This window comes from Anser anser, assembly GCF_964211835.1.
Source record: "Anser anser genome assembly, chromosome: 1".
Lineage (NCBI taxonomy): Eukaryota > Metazoa > Chordata > Aves > Anseriformes > Anatidae > Anser > Anser anser.
In genome coordinates this window covers 106,188,909-106,209,338 of record NC_139720.1, presented here as the reverse complement: position 1 = coordinate 106,209,338, position 20,430 = coordinate 106,188,909, and the positions used below count along the sequence as shown (strand labels likewise).

The window sequence follows — 20,430 nt, the reverse complement described above, 5'->3', positions numbered from 1 at the left end:
TTTGTAAACTAATTGGAACAGAAAAAAAAATGGAGCCTTCTCTGAGCAATGGCACCCTGCATAAGAGAAAAGCAGAGGAGAGATCAGGAAAGAAACACAGCAGCCCTCTCAGAAAGAAAGGAGAGGGAATGACTGAGGAAGGCAATGTCTACTCTTTTGTGTATTTGCTAGTTTTGTATTTATGAACAAACATATAACTGCAATTTCTACAAGTTAAAAGTTGAAAACACACAAAGCAAAGAGGAAATGCAAGTACTGGATATATTACATGTTTCTGGCTAACTTTAATATACTGTATTGCATGGCATAACACTTCATAATAAAACGGTCTTGTTTTGCAGAGCATACTCTCAAAGGCTCTAGTATATAGAGGTGATAAAAATTATTTGCAAAATGCATGCAAATGAAAATTTATCATCTGCTTGCTACTTTCATGTTATTTTCAAATGGCACTGTGCCTTCCCATTTTTTCTGCCTTAAGGTTAACACCACCAAATTAAGAGACTTAAGCAAGATGCTCCATGGTAAGAGCCAGACATGTCATTCATCATAAATTTAACTAAAATTTTCCTGTTCCTGAAATTTTCATCAACATTCTTGCTTTTATTAAGTTTCTTCTCCTCTAAACTTGTCACCACATTATCTGCAGCCTATTTACTTACAAATTTATAAATTATCTTGTCTCTTTGACTCTGGCTGGACACCTGAACTTCACAACCTTCTTTCTGCTTTGCTACTACAGAAGAAAATATTTTAAAATTGATAGCAAAAAAATGAGCAATGCACAGCAAATGTTCCTGTTCATGCAAGAAAAGCATTCTTCACAGACTTTAAGACCAGCTATTTTCTTAAAAGTGCAGATATTCATAAAGAGAAAAGGATGCAAATATAACAAATTGAAACAGCTACTGAAAATTCAAATGAGCATTTTCCAACAACTATTTTGCAGCATGAAAAAATCAAACATTGCAGACGGGAGCAACCCTTCTGTTGTTCATGGTGAAGTGCAATTGTGGCAGAATAAGCAGCATGGCTGTGGTGCCGGAGGAGGGCTGGGACTGACATAAGCTCATAATGAGGCCAAAGCAAAAAGCAGACTCTGTCTTTATTCCACTTTTCTAAGAAACTTAGGTCCTTACGGGTGATCATTCAGGCACAGAAAGATGTGGCATTTTCTCCACAAACGACAAGACAGTACCTCAGACAGGTAAAAATGCTGTGGTGGTATAAAACATCAAACCAAACGTGATGATAGGAAGAGCATTGTCACACACATTTCCTTCAACATACTTGCTTCATCTTCTGTTTATTTCACCACTGTTATTCCATAAACATAAAAAAAGTTCAAATCAAGAGGTGAGGCATTCAATTCCCTCACATACACCAAATCCTAGACATACAAAAACTCTTCTTATGTGCTCTTAACCTCATTTGTCTCTTGCAGGCCTAAATGCAAATACAGACAAGCTTTATCATCACAATTCATCAGATAAAAATTCTGACACACATATATTTCCCAAATTTAAAAAGCTGTAGTGCGTCACTCTTCTAAAAGCATAAGCAGCATGGCAGTTAGGTGTTTTTCCAGTTCTAGAGCCAAAGATACCAAACTTAGGTTCTTTTCATAAATCATTTATTCTTAATACATGATGGAATATCTTACATTGCTCAGTGTTAACTACTCTGCATTGAATCTTAAGTAATAGCTTGAATTAGATAATTTCTAAATACTGCCTACAGTTTCCATCATCTTGACCACTACCTCTGAAAACAAAAATCTGAAGTTACCTTGATCTAGTTCCTGGAAAATGTCACTGGAGGAGGAGGAAAGAGAACTAGGTAGCAAAGTGAGTAAACACCAAATAATTATTTACACTCCTTCTACTTCTGATTAATAAAACAATGTTGACATCTTTCACTAACATCTCTTCAAAACAAGGGCAAGCACAGCCAGAATATGTTTTACTAATTTCTGATTTAGCAGGATACTTAATGCCTAGACCTCTCCCAGTGTAACTCCCACGCCTATGCTCCCCTTCAAATATTGCTGCAGCGCTTAGCTGAGTTGCATGAAAACATAACCAGGGAACATCTTCACAACAGCAATTCTGTCCCAAGCTTCAAAATGAAAAGTTCTCATGGATATGGGAGCACACAAACATAACTCAGGGGAATGCATAGATGCCTTCCTGTTCCCAACTGTACACCAGATTGTGTAGAAAGGGTCCTCCACAGCCACTTATTTTCCTAGGACTCATTCTTGATCTGTATATAACCCAGGAAAATAAAGATGCTGCAAGGACGTTCTTCATACCATTGATTTCTTAATGAATGATAAACAATTTTTATGTTACTCATACATACTTTTCCTATACAACCCTGTATGAATCCTGGTTGCTCAAGAACTTAAAATGAAATCGTATGCAGTGTTATTTGAAGGAGCATTTCATTTAGCTGCCTTGAGCCAAAAGTAGCCTTCAGTAGAGTATGTGCTGTGTGTCATCCATCACTCTACTTGCTATAACTGAATATGGCATCACACCGCAAAATGCCACAGAGTAGTGTTCTCGGGCAAAAACAGAAAATAAGTATTTTTGAAACATTCTTAATTATTTCAGGAAGGAAGTTACATACATCTTTAGGTACTTATATTCTTACAAATCTGGACAGTATTTTCCAAACCATCACCTGCAGGTAGGTATATACGTGCACATATCCAAAAACACCACACATTTTTTTGGTAATTTAATTACAAAAATATGAGGCCTGTGCATGCACTTCTCTGGGTTACATTCTTAGCAGGTTGAGTTCTGTTAGCCAAAAAATCTGGGTAGGCCATAACTCTAAGTTGAAAAGAAAGAACATGTGCCTTATAGCCCAATGTAAGACGTGTTTTTGATTCAGCAGACTAAAGGATCAATTAGTTTTGAAGCAAAACTGATTAAAACTGGACAGGAAACAGTTTTTTATATCTCAGTTTTCAATTTCCCTACTGCAAATTTTAGAGTCAGCAAAATAATCTCACTTCAAATTGCACAAACCCTCCAATCTAGATTTTAAAATTTTTATATTGGAGCAATTAACTCTTTATACATTAAAATGTTTTAAATATTCATCCTACATTTTTTACTTCTTTGATATTTTTAGTACAAATGGCTACACTTTCCAATTTTGTAGTTTGAATAGGCATAATTTTGTGAGTAAAACCTATACTTCAAAACAACAAACATCCTCAGATAACCTGAACAACACAGAGACGGAGGCAGAAGAGATCAAAGGCATGGAGCCTTCTCGGAAGATTGAGCAGGCTATGAGTGATCAAAGGCAGGGGAGAGAGGACTCTGGATCTTAACTCCTGCTTCCACTATACATGTATAATTTACAGGTTATTGGATTGTGGGGAGGGGAACTATTTATACATTAAAAGTAGGTTACAGGCCTGAAAACTTATTTAAAATACCAAAAAAAAAAAAAAAAAAAAAAAAAAGGACTTTAGTCATTTAAAATGTCTAGGCACTATCTTTTGCAACATACTTTTCCAATATTTTTTCCGATTGGGAATTGTTCAAATGCAAGCAGCCTTGTTTTCAATGAATCAGCATTTTCTGACAAAATTAAACAAACAAAAAGTACACTATTGTTTTCTGGTGTCATGATAAAAGAGACATCATGTTGTTTGTAAGCAATAACTCACAGGAAAAATGGAAAATTCATGTTCCAATTAGAGCATTGCTACTTATGTTAGCTTGCTTTTCAGGACATATAGAGCATGTGTAACTCAAAATCTTCATCAGATTACATTTCCACATTATGTGAAATTCAAATTGGCACAGGGCACTCAGCAATAATATGAGCTTTCATGAAATCAGTTGAGTTTCTTTGCTACCAGGTCCTTGGTTACTTGGTCATTGTTCATCTTTATCAGAAGTTCAGTACTTGAGAAAATATTTCCAATTAAAACTTTGCTAAAAAAGAGGCAATTATTACACCAAAATTTTGATTTGGTAAATCAATTAAGAACATTTTTTTCAAAAACTCCTGAAGTGCTTTATAGAAAATGAATATCAAACATTGTGTGTACTTAATAAACACACAAATTCAGCAGTCCAACAATTTAGTAATGACTCATGAATTCATATGATTTGTGACATCACAGCTCATTGAATTTCATATTACATATATCTGCTGCCCCAGAGAATAAATAAGACAGTGAATTTTATGTTAACATCACACTGCTTTCTTGATGGGAAGACAGGAGCTGCATCACAGCCAGCATTACCATAGAGTAGCTGAAAACACACTCAAGCTTAAGAGATGGTTTTAGTTCACACTTGACAGCCAAAGCTGCCACCTTGCACAAAGGGTAACAGACTACAAATAAGTGCAGAATGACTATTGGAGAGCTTGAAGTATACTGAACCACTGGAAAAAAAAAAAACAACAACGAAAAAAAACACAGATAACATATTCCATTATTTACTGGTCTGAAATTCTGTTTATTGAATGCCTGAAGAGCACCAAAGAGATTTCAGAGGACCAAGAAGGGTCATGTACCTAGAAGGTGTTTTTATCTTCCCTAGTAATAAGCAGAAAACCTTTATTGTTATTTAGAAATTGTGACAAGAGTACTTCAATCTTGCTTCAACATCTTCCTGGAATTCTAAACTACTTGCAGATGTTTACATAGCCTTTATGGACTTAAGGACATTAAAGTGATTTTACTCTAAATTTGTATAATGCCTAGCTCTTTGGGATCAAAGATGGGAATTTGCATTCATTATTAAAACAACAACATGTAAAGTGGCCTTTATTTTAAACATGAGTGATCCAATATAGATGTACTGCATTTTGATTAGTACTGGGCACATCCTGGCTTAATAACTAGGAGGCATTAATTGTTCCAGTGGCTCAGAGGTAGAGTATCTGCAGAAATGTGCAGTCTAGGTGGCAGGTACTGTCTGGTTTGCTTTCTAGAAAGACTTGGTTGTTGAAGGTCAGTTTATTACACTGTCACATGACATTCATAACCAGGTGTATTCAAAGGGTAGGCAGCTTCAGGGTACATACACGGATGCTTCTAAAGATATTCTCATGCCCTCTTTTTTATATTTATCCAATTGTAACAGGAAATTAAAGTGTACGAATCATTTCATCTACAAATACATTACTTTCAATTTGTTAACAGATGGTTCATTCAGCACAACTTCAGCAGACTATATTGGATTATATATCTGCTTCCTGAAAAGGTATTTTTCTAAAACACTATAGTAACCAACGCTTGCAGAACATGAAACATAGCAACCAGATTTCTGGAATGCGTTTCCGGATAACTTCTATCAAGCAGGGGAGAAGCAGAATGAAACATGTAGAAAATAGTCCTTTAGTTAAAATGCAGTTAAGTTCTGCAAACAGAATCTAGTTCTGTCCTCGGGGGATTAACAGCCATGGGACCGGGAATTTAAGAGAAGCTTTCATAAAGAATGCCAATTTCCTGCATGATTTTTTACAAAATAAACTATAGAATGTCATGATGGCACAAAGTATGCAGTAAGCATGTCCTTGATTCAGTATGTCCAGTGATTAATCTGTTATTTCCATACTCTGGGAGAGGAGCTGATCTGTATCTACGCCTTTATCACGCAAATTCTTTTACTTGTATTCATCTTTACTACAACGAGCCTTCTCACTGAAATTAGGGGAACCATCCATAACAATATAACCAAGCATGCACAAGTTTCTTGAGCACGGGAACTTTAAAAATCACAGCCACCTATAGCAGATGCTGTTTTTAATTATGAAAACATAAAACACTAGAGCACTGGAAATCCCATTCTTCACCAAGGCCTTTAGAGATGACCAAACCAGTAGCATATAACATTAATATGAACTAAAACATCCATCGATATGTCACCTTTCACCTCAGATCAATATCTTCTGCTGATACCTACTGGCAACTTGTAGCAGTTTCAAATAAATAGCCAAGTGGCTCCTCCTATATATATGTGGGGAACCATATAATGTGCTTGCTCATTCCCCTGATCTACTTTCCCGTTTGTCAACTTCCTTCTGTCTTCAACGGCATCAGCTATCTTTCTTGTTCAGGACGTTCATGGGTGTCTCTATGCCTAACAAAGACCCTGGGATGCCCCAACAATCCAAATAAATAAGCAGAAGTACTGCTTTGCTCTCAAAAGATATGGCAACATAGTAGACTTTTTTTTTTTTTTTTTTTTTTTTTTTTTTTAAGGAATATAGTATTTGTATCAGAGAATCATAGAATGATTTGAATTGGAAGAGACCTTAAAGATCATCTAGTTCCAACTCCTCCTTCCATGGGTAAGGACATCTCCCACTAGACCAGGCTGCTCAAAGCCCTACCACCTCACCTTAAACAACTTGTCTGGGTAACCCATTCCAGTTCCTCAACACCCTCATCATGTAAAATTTCTTCCTAATATCTAATCTACTTTTTAATTATTTTTTTTATTTTTATTTTTAGTTTAAAATTATTACCCTTTGTGCTATCACTACATTTCCTGACAAAGAGCAGCTCTCCTGATTTCCTGTAGGCTCCCTTTAGGTACTGCAAGGCTGATATAAGGTTTCCCCAAAGCCTCTTCTCCAGGATGACCAACCCCAGCTCCCTCAGCCTGTCTTCATAGGAGAGGTGCTCCAACCCTTTGGTGATCCTCATGGCCCTCCTCTGGACTCATTCTAATACATCCATGTCCTTGTGCTGGGGGCCCCAGAGTTGAATGCAGTGCTCCAGGTGGGGTCTCACGAGAGCAGAGAAGAGGGGGACAATCATCTCCTTTGCCCTGCCTTACTTCTTTTGATGTGGCCCAGGATATGGTTGGCTTTCTGGGCCGCAAGCACACATTGCCAGCTCATGTTGATCTTCTTTCTCATCAACCAACACTCCCAGGTCCTTTTCATCAGAGGTGCACTCAATCCATTCCCTTCTCAGCCTGTATTTATGCTTGAGATTGCTCTGGCCCAGGACTTTGTACTTGGCCTTGTTGAACTTCATGAGGTTCACACAGGCCCACCTCTCAAGCCTGCCCAGGTCCCTCTGAATGGCATCCCTTCTCTCCAGTGTGTCAACTGCACCACACAAATTGGTGTCATTTGCAAACTTGCTGAGGGTGCACTTGATCTCACTGTCCATGTCGCTGACAAAGATGTTAAACTGCACTGGTCCAACACGCACCCCTGAGGAACACCGCTCATCACTGATCTCCACTTGGACATTGAGCCATTGACCGCAACTCTTTGAGTGCAAACATCCAGCGAATTCCTTACCTACCCAGTGGCCCATCTGCCAAATCCATGTCTCTCCAATTTAGAGATAAGGCTATCATGCAGGACATTATCAAATGCTTTGCACAAGTTCAGGTAGATGATGTCAGTTGCTCTTCCCCTATTCACCAATGTTGTAACCCCATTGTAGAAGGTCACCAGATTTCTCAGGCACAATCTGCCCTTAGTGAAACTATGTTGGCTGTCACCAATCACCTCCTTATTTTACACTGTATACCTTTAGGTTCCTTAGGTGGCCTCAGACCTGATCTTCCTACAATGGGTGGTTCTTTATTCTCCCAGACCCTGACTGTGCCTTCTGGGGGTTGGACTATGTGGCTGGAGCTCTTGCCAGTGAAGACTGAGGCAAAAATTTTATATATTGTCAGTCATGATATAAATCCTAATCGCTAAGCATTTGTAAGCAAAATTTATTGTAGGAAATAAACATTTTTGCCAAACAAGCCTTTCTACCACAGCACTATTTCATTCAAACCTCCCCTTATGGTTTTCATTCTGAAAGCTCTTCTTTTCTTCTGGGAGAAAAACTACGCATCTCAAACTCGTTTGTAAAAAGTATTTTAAGTTATTTTGGCAACTCATCCCCAAAAGTCTGCATTTGTTGAGTCACTGATATGCGACCTAAGTCCCCTCATTACTTTTAATCTTTAAAAACAATACTTACAAATGGTAATTCTTACCCTTCAGCTGTACTGTCCATCCTGAGCTACTCTGTAGATACTATAGTTTGTGCACATGCCCACACATACATAGCCAAAGAACGCTTGTCAAAATATTGCTTGGCACTGAGAAACGTGTTAGTCTCCTGAATACAGTGTATGACAGAGTTTCACCCCTCTCACACCTTTTCTCTCTCTCAGAAAGCTGTCCTTCGAATCATGTTCTGGAACCAAGACCATAGCAGAGAGAGTGTGGATCTGTGGGCTTTATCAAAGAGAGTTATTTAGCCGATGAGTAGTCTTGTTTTTTCACCTGTGGTATTGTCTCCATGTTACTGTAAGAAACCACTACCAATAGAATACATACTTACTTCTCCTGGAGAGGAAGGATAATCTGTTCCTGATGTCAGGTTGTATATATCATGCAATTCATGAAGTTTGCCAAAATGTTTAGGTAGCAACCATACAAATTTCAGGCAAGTTCACACTGTGAATTTCTGAAGGTACTATTCTTGTATGATGCTTAACAGTAGAGGTATCAACCTATTGATGGTATCTCTGGATGTGAATACCAGTCCACCTACACTGTGAGTGAAGCTAGACCATCAATAGTTGACCTCTAAAAGTTAAAAATTATTTATTTTAACTGTTAAGTATCTTATTTCACTCAAAGCAGTAAATAATGTCTCTTCTATCTAACGAATTACGTTGCTTTGCCTTTCCAGGATTTGTGAAAACATTATTTGGCATAAAATGATTTAGGTAAAAATCCAGACCAATTTTTGTAAGATATCTGGGTCTAAGTTCAAGTCCTGCATTGTTTTATGAATTAAAGTATCTGACGGGATGAACAATATAATTTCAAATGTGATGCTTTTTCCAGTTAAAGAAAAAGTTACAAAGTGAAATTTCCATTTCTTGTTTGACATAACTTAGAAATGTGTAATAGCTGTGAGAAAGACAATTGTCACAATTACAGAATAACCTCTAACACAAAATAAAAACAATGCAAAGAGATCCTGTTCTCACTAGGTAGGTTAGATATGGATTTAAATAAAATTATCAAGAAATTTTAAAGTCTGGTATCTTCAACGAAGAAGTATTCATTTAATTAGTTGGCCATTTTTTTTAACACATACTGTGCACAGGTATTATAAAAATACATATTGTGTATGATTTTTTTTTTCAGAAACTCATTTATTCATTTAATTACTCTCTTAAAAGTAGTACAAGATCTTTACTTTAAAATAGAATTTTCTTGGAGCTACCTCCAGAAAATTTTAGGAAAAGTACATGAGAATTGCAAAGTTTTTTGAAATATCATAAAATTCCCTTTATATTTGGTGGAAAGAGTGCCTTTAATTGTTTGATATCTTTTTACTCTGTAGTGTTCAAATTGCCTCAGCCTCTGCCTGTTTATGCATTTTAAATCTCTAGCTTTTTCCATGTACTGAATGAACACTGCTTAATTTTTTAGCTTTTTTTAGCAAATAGGAATTGCCTGTTATTCCTTTAATATTTTGAGTATATTGTGCATGCAGGTTTTCTAAGTCTCTCTTCAGCACTGCACCACTAGAACACAAGGTAGCCAGCTCCCCAGCTACCAGAATTCCTTGCTGGACAGAACAGTGCTTTACCAAATGGAGGGCTCTCTCAAACTCCTCCTGCTCTGGAAACAAACTTACAGAATTGTAAAGATTATAAGATTTTGGAAACTTTTTTTCCTTCCCAAATGAAAAATGAGGTTGATTAAAGTCCACTAGCCAAAAATTCTGACCTTTTTTTATAGGTAATTATGTCTTTTAATAGTCTGTTAGACATTTCTGAACTACTCTTGAAAGAGATAGCAACATTCATGGATCAAATGGCAGCCCCGTTTAGTAGCCTTCCAAAACTCTGCAGTGTCAGCCAACACATGCAAATCTATTCTCTTTCACCTAACTGGATACGATTTTCATCATTATTGCTATTTCCTTCCACCTCTTTTATTTTATATTTCCACATGCAGAATTTGTTAACATTTAAGAAAGTTTTCACAGCTTCCCTATTTCTCCTCGCCCAAACCTACAAGAATCACCATACAAAAGCAGAACACTAAGCAGCAGATGCTAATCCCATAGCTTAATGCACCACCGGAAAGTAATCAGATATTATGATGATAAGAGCAGTATAATAATCTACATGGAATAAAGTATTTTCATTGTTCATTTTTATCTTCTCTCACAATTTGGATTTCTGTGCTTTGAGGGAACTTATTTCCCAGGAGCACATCTATGATGTACTATTTAAATGACAGCATGGTTAACATGAATTCTTTTATTCTGTATAATCAAGTCTATTATACTGATAATATCGTACCACTTTTAGGAATATTCAATTGCTATTCAAATACTTAACCACATAGATACCTACTGTTTATTTTAATATAAAGTTTAATTAATCTCCTTGTTCCTGCTAAAATGCTGACTGTGAAAAAATTACTCTATGATCTATATCATCTATATTTCATAACTTCTCATCACCAACCAGGTTTATTTGGATTATACCCAGCCACTTTCTCTTTCTTATTTACCTTTTCCTGTTGGAAGCTAGTCTAATCTAAACACTTTCTTTCTCTTTTTCAGAGTGTTCCCTTCAAAATATCAAACGTACTTAGATGTCAAGATTTCTATCATTTTTTCACTTCTGATATCAGCGCTTCAGGAGTCCTCCCTAATTGGAGTAATGAAAACCTCAGCAGACGTATAACCAAAAATGTTTGGGTTTTGCTGAATCAAGGTATCAGACGATAAAATTTTATCATAAGTAACAATCTTTTATCTATATTCCACATGTATGTTTCCATTATTTTTAACATAAATCCAATAACTGTATATAATTATATAATAATATTTATTCTGAATTTTTCATTTTCCAGTGTAGCTTGTGATCCTTTCTCTGCTAGAAAAATGAGAACCTTAAAGTTACATTTAAAACAAATTTGGACAGAAAAACTTTAGAAAATACTATGTTCCATAAAATATATTTTGTTCAGATTAGAGATAAAATCCAATCATTTCAATTTTGTAAAAGGATATCAATGCTACTTAAACTGTAAATATTGACATACCTGACTATGATGTTGCTAATCGCATTTTCATACTGTGTCCATTACAGCTATGTGCATCATTAGCACAGACTTATACTCAAGTCTATTAGTTAATTTATTAAGTATCTACGTAATACTTCTGACTTTCCCTGTAAGTAGATTTCCCAGTTTGATGTCTTTGTTTTGTGCTTTTAGACAATAACTGTTTTTATATGATTCATCTAAGTGAATGCATGTGAATTGTAGCCTAGAGTTAGTTTCTGTACATATGAATAGAATATCAAGAATTATACACTGTATTTCACAATAAAATTGAATTTATGAAAATAAAGGGACTACTCACGTGAAAAAGTACATTCACTAGTAAAATTTGGAAAAGGTGTTATCACCTTGTGAAGGATGACAGGAGGGAACTGTTTGGTGCAGTGTGTTATACATATGGGTCTTCACTTGTCTTTCCTATCCCTTGCAGCTACAAAATGGTCATAGAGATCATGACTTTCCTGTTAGTACACACCAAAAAGGCAGGGCTGGTATTATAACAGGAACAAGTTTTCAAATCTTCAGCAAGCTGCTTCCCTATAACAAACTTACCAAGCCTCCATGCCATGTAACCAACAGCAAGAAGAAACCAACCTGCCATATACTTTCTTCAGAAAAGCTCTTAATTTTGGATGGGGGGAAGAGAAATCATAGCACTTAAGGGCACAGCTACAATGGCATTAATGGCCAGCCATGATCAGAAAATTAAAATACTAACATTTCAAATGCTACTAAGATTCAACAAGAACTGTGACTGCTTATAGACTGGCAATTTGTCTGTTTACTTAGTTGTCAAATGATAACATTAACATTCAGGTGCTAAGAATTGAAAATGTTTATAAACTAAAACAAACAGGAAGTATGTATTTGTGTCAGACAGACAGGGATGGGGGCAACACGATATGGCCTAAGTATTCTTTACTTTTTTTTAAGCTGCTGTGGATTTTTTTTTTTTTTTCTCTCTTTAATATGAAAGTGTAGATCTAGAGTTTTAAAGATGTACTGGAAGTGATTAGGGGAGTCTGACCTAAGTTGCTGATAAAAGTCCAGGGAGGAAGAAATCCACTGTTATGATTTAACAGTGCTGTTAAAATGGTGGCTTAGGTAGCTTGTGAGCTAAATACCACCACCACCAAAGCCTAAGCACCTAGACTTGCTACCTGCTTTCCAAAGCAAGTGACACTGTAATATGCATAAATGTAAGTCTGAAGTAGGAGTGCATGATGGACTTAACATAACCTGTTAAAAATTATTTTTGATATACTTGTTAGAGGCAAAATAAAGCAAGGCTCTATGCTAGAAAGTTATCAAAAGCAATTCAGAATCTGCCCCATAGGAGAAAAAAAATGACAAAAATATGGCTTTTTGGTACAGTTTGAAATATGCAATCAGTTTAAAAGATGCTGAGCACAAGATAAATGCAGAGTATGCAAGGTTCTATGAACCAAAAAGCCTAGTCACAGCATTATGACAGGTTTATGACATCTAACCATCACAGAAAGTGAAAATATAGGAGAGATGGCAGGTGGGAGGTAGTACTTACTTGATATTCAAGGAAAAATATTAATGGATGTGTATAAAATGTAACTATCTTTTAATGTGTCATGCTTAGGAATATTTGCATAATATTATCCTTTAAATTGCAGTGTGTACTTATTAATTTTAGTGTCACTCCCAGTAAGTCTGGCATCTGTACATTCAGTGGGACTGATCTAGCACGCTTGCATCTGCTAGAGACATTTGGAGTCTCAGTTGAAGAAGTGGCTCCAAAGACATGAAGAAACATCAGTTTGTGGAGAAAAACTGAAAGCCTCCAAACAAATCATGTCCTAGGAAACTGTGTCCTGCAATAAGAAGGAATGCTCCAAGGCACCCTCCAAACTCTTCCCACGTATACATTCCTTACAAGTTTTTCTTCTTCTGCATATTGCATGTTACATACATACGAGAAGTCCATACATACATACATACCAAGAATCTATGAACAACCAAAAGAACTCGGAAAGAAAGGTGTACAAAACAATTATAAAATAAACCTGAGGTTTTTTTTTTTTTTTTTTAAACAGAACAAAACAAAACTCAGCAATGAAGAACTATGAAGCAAAGCACATGCTCTGTTTTTGTCCTAAGTCCTTGGTATTATATACCTCATAGCATATTGCTTACTGCCTCCATTCTCTGATTTCCACTTCTCCCTAAGAATTACATCATTAGATAAACGTGAATTGTTGGCTGTAAGTATTTTTCTGTTTAAAAAAAAACCTTATGCTTCTTATTGAATAGAAATACACACACATACAAAAGAAAAAAAAAAAACACAACAAAACACAGAGCTGTATGTCTGGTCTCATCATCGATGTGAATAAACTCTTTTCTACTAGATGGGTATTTTGGAATTTAGCTTGATGTCCATTTGCAGTGCACAGCAGGAATTGTACCACATGTCCTGTGAGACCAGGCTGACAAATCTCAAGCCTAACAGCTGATCTCATTTACCAAAGAATCACAATGGGGAAAGAAAACCCAAACAGGATTCAGAATTTTGTAAGGCAACACAAACAAGCAATCCAGAAGTCAGAGAAGCTCCAATGTAATGTTTTTCATCTGCTCCATGAGACACCATTAAGTGTACAGGCAACGAAACCTTGCAATAGTTGAGGCTTCTCTTGTGTTGACTCTTAAAAGTGTGAAGAACACATTACAGTCACTGATTCTCAAGGAGACCAAGACATACCTATGAGTATGCGTTGAAGTACCATCATTTTCTAGCAGGCCCCTGCCACATTAGATCTTCAGAACAGATTTAGACCTGTAAATGTGCCATTTCCTAGCTTTCATATGTTTCACTTTGTAATGTAAGTAACTTCCTTTTAATGTAATTTTTTACAGTGCAGTGTCTATTCAAGAAGAATTAGATATGCTTGCTAGAGAGCTTTTTTGTTGTTTTAAAACCATCGTGAGTTAACAGGATGTAAAACTTTAGAATATATCATCTTCAGACAGAACTAGCACACAAAACTTGACAATTTCACTTTTTTTAATCTATGATAGATGCTAGTGTTTCCTGCAAAGCAGCTGTAAAAAAAGATGAAAAATATTTTAACTCATTTTTAGGAAACATTTCCTCCTCATCCTTCCTACGGACATTTTTTCCAATTATTTGCTTAGTTGCATTCCAGTGAATCAGAAATCAAAGTTGTCAATAGTGTGTATAAACATCCCAAGAGAGGGTTAGAAAAATGAAACTATTAAGGAATGACTAAGACAACTGTAGAACAGCTGTTCACTTTTGCTATATATTATGAAAATTAAACAAATATCTCTTCAGACATAAAAGATGCAGTAATAAAAATAACTTCCTTAAGATATTCAGTTCAAACTACAAAATACTGCTGCTGGTATATTCAGATGAATTTTCCCTTAAATGTTCCAGGAAAAACTACTTAAAACTAAGCCTTTGGACATATGACAGATTTTAAGATACTGTAAAACATGAAGCAAGTTAGTATCTCATCCAGTTATTCATTTTGAGAAAATGCCAAAGCCACAATAGTTACAGCTCCACTGTTCCAAGATGAGGCTTGTAGTTCACAACTCCTGTAATTTCTTACATACTACTGTCTGGAGGTGTTTGAGAAAGAAATACTTTACATACACTATCCTATTCTTACGCGCCTGACCAATTTTTAAAAGTAAATTTGGAGCTCTACAGAATTAAATTGGTGAAATGTTTCTTCTGAAATACTCACATGGTCTACTTCAGGTGAGTGAAAATTTACGGTTCGTTTGGCAATTTCCTCATGAAAACAACAGAATGTAGAATGATGAACAAAGGCACAATAAACAATCACCTGCAATTCTTGCTTTAAAATGGTGTAAATTTAGAATAATTAGGTATGAATCTATTTTTCAGGCTTCCTCCTCCCTACAGCAACAATCAGAAGAGTGCTGTAAAAATTATGAGATTTATGAGAGGAAGAAGACTGGTTCTTACTTTTGAGTCTTGCATATTGCTTTCATAAACACTTTTAAAATATCCAAGATTTTGAAGTTATAATCGGTCTTTGAAAATGTCATCTGTAACTACTAAGGCTACAAAATTAAAGAGAGCATGAAAGCAAGAGCTCTTTCATAATCACATCCAACAGCTGGAGCATTAACAAAATTATCAAACTTTGCAAGATGGATGGCAGGAGAAAAGAGTTGCCAAGTTTGCTGAGATCATGACCCTGCAAGTGGCCTCCTGTGCTTGTACGAAGATTGGTCAAAATCTGTCCTGTCTGGAAACAAGGGCTTTCTCTGTCTGGATGTAGCTCCAAGACTGGAGCCTCTATATGCTAGCAATTTAATATGTGAACTTTGTACATGAAGTATTAAAAATATTTTAATTGGTTAGTTAGCTTGAGACTATGATACAGTTAAACTTTCCTAGGTCTACAGACATAGCACAGAAGGAGACACTGTATATTCCACCGACACTAGAAATTATTGTTCAAGGCTTGTATTTCATTCAAAAAGGTCAAAAAAAAAACCACATTTTCCTATAAGGAAGAAAAAAAAAGAGAATGCTTGGTTACAGAGTTACTCAAAGGCAGACAAAGCTGGGGATCCTGACTTCGTGAATATACACAATGCTGGGATCACACTCCCAACCCGCTAATGAAGGCAGGATTTTTCTTCTCTAATCACCTCTCTCAACAACTGCAGTGTAAACTCCTTCAGTCTTCAGGGGCAGCTCCTGGCAATACTAAGGTGCGATTTGCATGGAAAAGTCTTGATCTGCCATTACTGAAGCTGTTGTAACTGTGTGGGAGCAGCAGCTGACCTAGAACACACAAAATGTGCAATCGAAGTGTGGGGGAATTCCTGATGATAACTTCCTGCTGGGAAAAGGTAGATACTATCACCCTGAAGAAAGCCAGTCTGGAGAAATAAAAACCTCAGAGAGTTTTGTCATCCAAGTCACCCACAGGATTTAGTGTAGATGACTAGTAGCTATTACTACATAAGAAGAGAAAATTAGAGTGAATTTAGGACTTGTTAATTAAAAACACCACAAATGAAGATCTACCGATGAAGTAAACAGAAGTTCAGGGGGCTTCTGTAACTGACATAAACTGAAGAGAAACACCCTTTCGGGTACTAAAATGCCACATTAATTACAGTGAGTTACACAAGCAATCTTTTTCTCATTACTTGTACTAAACTCCTCCATATTCTTGCACACCCGAACTGAAAAACAAACAGCCCTTCTAAAGAATGGCTTCATTTAAGGCCTCTCTCAAAATGTACACATTCATATACTTTTTCATTGATTAAAACAAAGGGACCACAAGAACAATTATTTGCTTCTGGGCATTATGAGTAATATCTCTGAATTAAATTATTTTCAATAGTGAAAAGTACTAGCACATGAATGAAATTGCCTCTTAAAAACCATACTGCCTTTTCAAGTACATTTTGCACTAGCCTGGAGATGTGCAGTTCTGAGTACAGAGGCATGAAAAAACCAATACTTAGCTGAGAATCTGCTTTTGTTTTTCTTCTGTCTGTTAAATATTCAAGTAGAAACAATTTCATCTGTATTGATTCTGTATGAAACTCAGCTCTGTGCACAGAAACAAGCACACAGTTTTATGACAGACAAGACTTCAAAATATCAGTAAAAACAGAAACTGCCATGCAGGATGGATGAAACCTAAGGCTATCTAGTCCGGTATTGTGTCTCAGAGAGGCAGGACCAGGTGTTTCAGAGGAGGTTTGGCTGAAACATAATAAGGAGACAGTCATTGGTTTATTTTATTCTGGCTCAAATATGTTTTGGTTTACAGTTTGTTTGTGAACAGATCTCTGTATTTGAAACTTGAGCAGTGAGTGATTAGTTGGATCACATGGTATTATTCAAGCATAACACTGGCAATCAGATTTCCTATGTGAAAACTGTGAATCCAATTTTCATTCTCAATGACTGTTCCTTATAATGGGCTTTGTGTCTGCCAGTAACTTGATGTGCTAGAATAGTCTTAAAATGCTAAAAATTCTGAATGTTTCAGAGAGGCTCTGTGTGACTACCAAAAACTTCTCAATGAATTTTTATGCCACAGTTATAAGAGCTCTCCTGGTATATGAAGATTTTTTTTTTCCAAAATACTTATTAAGAGCTTTTAATATTTCATATAGATCATGAAGATACAGGATGCTGCCAGCAGAAAAAAAAAAAAAAAAGTGCATGAAATGTAGATTGAAAATGAAGTGATCATTTTCATGTTGCATTTTTATATGTTCACATGGAAAATATCTGGTCCACAATCTGTGTACTGCAAAGAAATTGTATACTAATTGTACACCCATACTTTTAGCAGGCTTTCAGTGCCTCAGAGAATACCAATAGGCTTGCAATCTTCAAAATATAGCTTTTTGTGAGAGAGTTAGTTATTGTAAGAACAGTTTTTGACAGTATCTATGGAAAATTTCTTTATTGCACAGCATTGCACTAGCAATACAATGCTTCAGTTTCTTAAGGTGCCCTATACATACAATAGTGGCTAAAACATGAAAAAATCTGCCTGGCTTAATGGTCTGTATAAACTAGGTGTCAGTTTCACTAATGTCTACTTGACAGAGACAGTATTGGGTTTTCAGTCACTAGGCAATTGTTCACACTAACACAACAACAGAACAGGGGGTTGAACAAAAACATGAACAATCTTGAAGATACTTTGATTAACGTTTAAAGTGACAGAGAGATATTAAAGGTTCCAGATCAGAACCCATTTCATTACCGGTAGAAAAGATTAGCACTGAACTCCAAGATGAACCGCTCATCTTCAGCCATGTTTCGCCAAACCCTCTACCTCATCACAGACATATTCATAAGCTGTATCATCTAATTCATTTATAGAGATTTGTAGAATACGTACAAAGACAGATATTCTGTCCATGGAGCAGAAATATTTACTGTAGCTCTTTTTTTCTACTTTATGATGGCAACAATCATCATCACCGAAGACAAGCAATTAATAAAGCTAGTAAGGTCAGTAAAGAGTTTATAACTATGTAGCTCCTTTTGGGGTCTGATCTCTGTCTTTAGACTGTTGTTTTTAGCACCAATTTCTTAAAAATTGATTTCCTTGACTGGCAGATATATTTGATCTGGAAAATACAGCCTTGGATTAGGTGATCTTTGGAGGTGACGGCTGGCATAAGAAGGTTGGCAAGGTACAGAGAAGAAGTTAGAGAAAACAGTTTATGCACTAATAACGCAGTTTAGATGCTCCAGATGAACTTGACTTCATTACTTTAATAAAAGAACATGATTAGTTTTGTTAAAGACAGGCTTGAATAAATCTTACTGAAATATATTGATTTTCATTTCAGATAAAAATGATTAACGATACTTAGAGAAACAAAGATTTAAAGAATGAAATTAAATTTGTTATTTGAGCCATGATTTCTTTTCTCAGATTTTTCATATTGATGAGTAAATCAGTTATTATTCTAAATCAATCGAAGTATTACAATTTCATTATAATTTACATTTGAAAAGCAAGTGACATGACAAGCTTTTCAGAAGATGTCTATATGAGAAGAATAAGTACAGAGGTTGTCAATAGCCTTTTTTTTCTACGGCTGTTACAATTATATTATCAGATTTATTTATTGTCAATAATTGTGTCTTACATTTTGAACAAAATATAAAAATATTTTCAAGCATGAGTAAGGAAACTCGGAAGAATGACTAACGTGGACATGTGGAAGATCCAGAAGAAGAGGGTCTAGATGTGAAAAATGAAAGATGCAAATATAACTCCTTGATCATTTGTCCCATGTTACCCATCTTTTAATATGAAATGCCTAGGAGAAGCCCTTAAGATTAACATTTGAAATCACTAGGTGGTTTTAATCCAAGATTTCACTTCCTGATTGCAAGACTGATTGCAGACCGATCTGCAAAAAACATAAAAATAAAAATAAAAAAATCCATGAATATCCAACTAGAGGAATTCAGAAGACACCACTACCTGAGGTCTGTATCTAGTTTTTAAATGATGTGAAGGTATAGTGGGTTTAAAGTGAATTTTCAGGAAAAGATTTAAAGGGAAGAGATCTCTCCTTGGTGAATTGAGCTCAAGGAAGCTTTCTAGGTCTTGCTGGCACCACAGAAAAACCCTATGATAAGAAGATAGAATTATAAGATTATGAGACCACCTCTCATCTTAAATAAAGATGAGGTTAACAGTACAAATAAAGTGTTAGAGCTATAGAACATTACGACGTGAAACAAGTGAATGGATTTGATATGAACCCAAAGTACAGTTTTTTTATTTATTTTTTGCCCATATTTAGTTATTTTAACCATAGCTAAGATGAGTCTATGGAAAACCACCAGAACTGTAAAACTAATGGAAACGATCTCTGTAAACAAAACAGTCCACATGAAATAGTATCGCTAATTCACTTTGTCCAGTCTATTCTCTCCCAAAAAGGTATTGATCACTCAAGAAGAAATATCAAAAAATGATGGAATTTGGTATACGTAACGTTAAAGCTAAACCATGTTAAAGCTCCACGCAAATAAGCCCAACTCCATCATCAACACTGATAACAATAAAAGAGCCAAAAAAGTGTTTTCTGCCAACTACAGCGTACAACAACAGACAATCAAACCACAATTCCATAGGTAAAAGATACACCTCAGTGTACCAATCTATAGACGGTAATATATAGACAGCAATATTTTAAGTTGGTTCTTTGACTTGGCTTTTCAGTACCCAGTGTTGTTGTTTTGTATGGCCTTTTTTTTTTTTTTTTTTTTTTTTACTGCAAAACTGATCATTAGAAGCAACTTCGTTCATTTCAAGGTTGCATTTTATTAACTTCTGCTCTACAGAAATGGCATTCATAAATTTCCAAAGTCACTTCCACTTTCCTCCAGCCACTCTACTGTTGATGTTCCATTCCTGCCTGTGTTGTTAAAATATTATCTCTGGAGTTCTCAACAGACAATCCTGTCTGCAATGCTGGTACCCAGCCAGGCAGAGAGAGACTGATAACACCCAGCAAAAAAAAAAAAAAAAAATCCATTTGTAAATTGTAAATATCAACAGAAAGTGTGAGGAAACTAAGATGACAAGTAAAAAGAAGAATAGAGAGAAAGAATAAAATTAAGCATATCTGGAAAATAAACTGAGTTTCCAACTGAAATTTAAAGAATTTGGGAGATTTCAACTTTTTTTTTTTTTAATTGGAAACTGACAACAGCATTTTCAACCTTTTTTATAATAGATTTTGCAGATTTTGTCCAACAAAACAACACCAGTC

General features: G+C 35.7%; 1 protein-coding gene across 16 annotated transcripts in view; it reads right to left on the bottom strand.

Moving 5' to 3' along the window:
• Nucleotides 1-20,430, bottom strand: part of LOC310892820 (uncharacterized protein) — a 460,614-nt gene that overhangs the window by 136,683 nt on the left and 303,501 nt on the right. For 3 of the 16 annotated variants that reach the window (XR_014578479.1, XR_014578483.1, XR_014578485.1), the window contains one exon: nucleotides 663-19,056. The exons of the other annotated variants lie outside the window; for them this stretch is intronic. The gene's annotated coding sequence lies outside the window, so the exon portion shown is untranslated. The remainder of the gene's footprint in view (nucleotides 1-662; nucleotides 19,057-20,430) is intronic. 16 annotated transcript variants of the gene reach the window in all.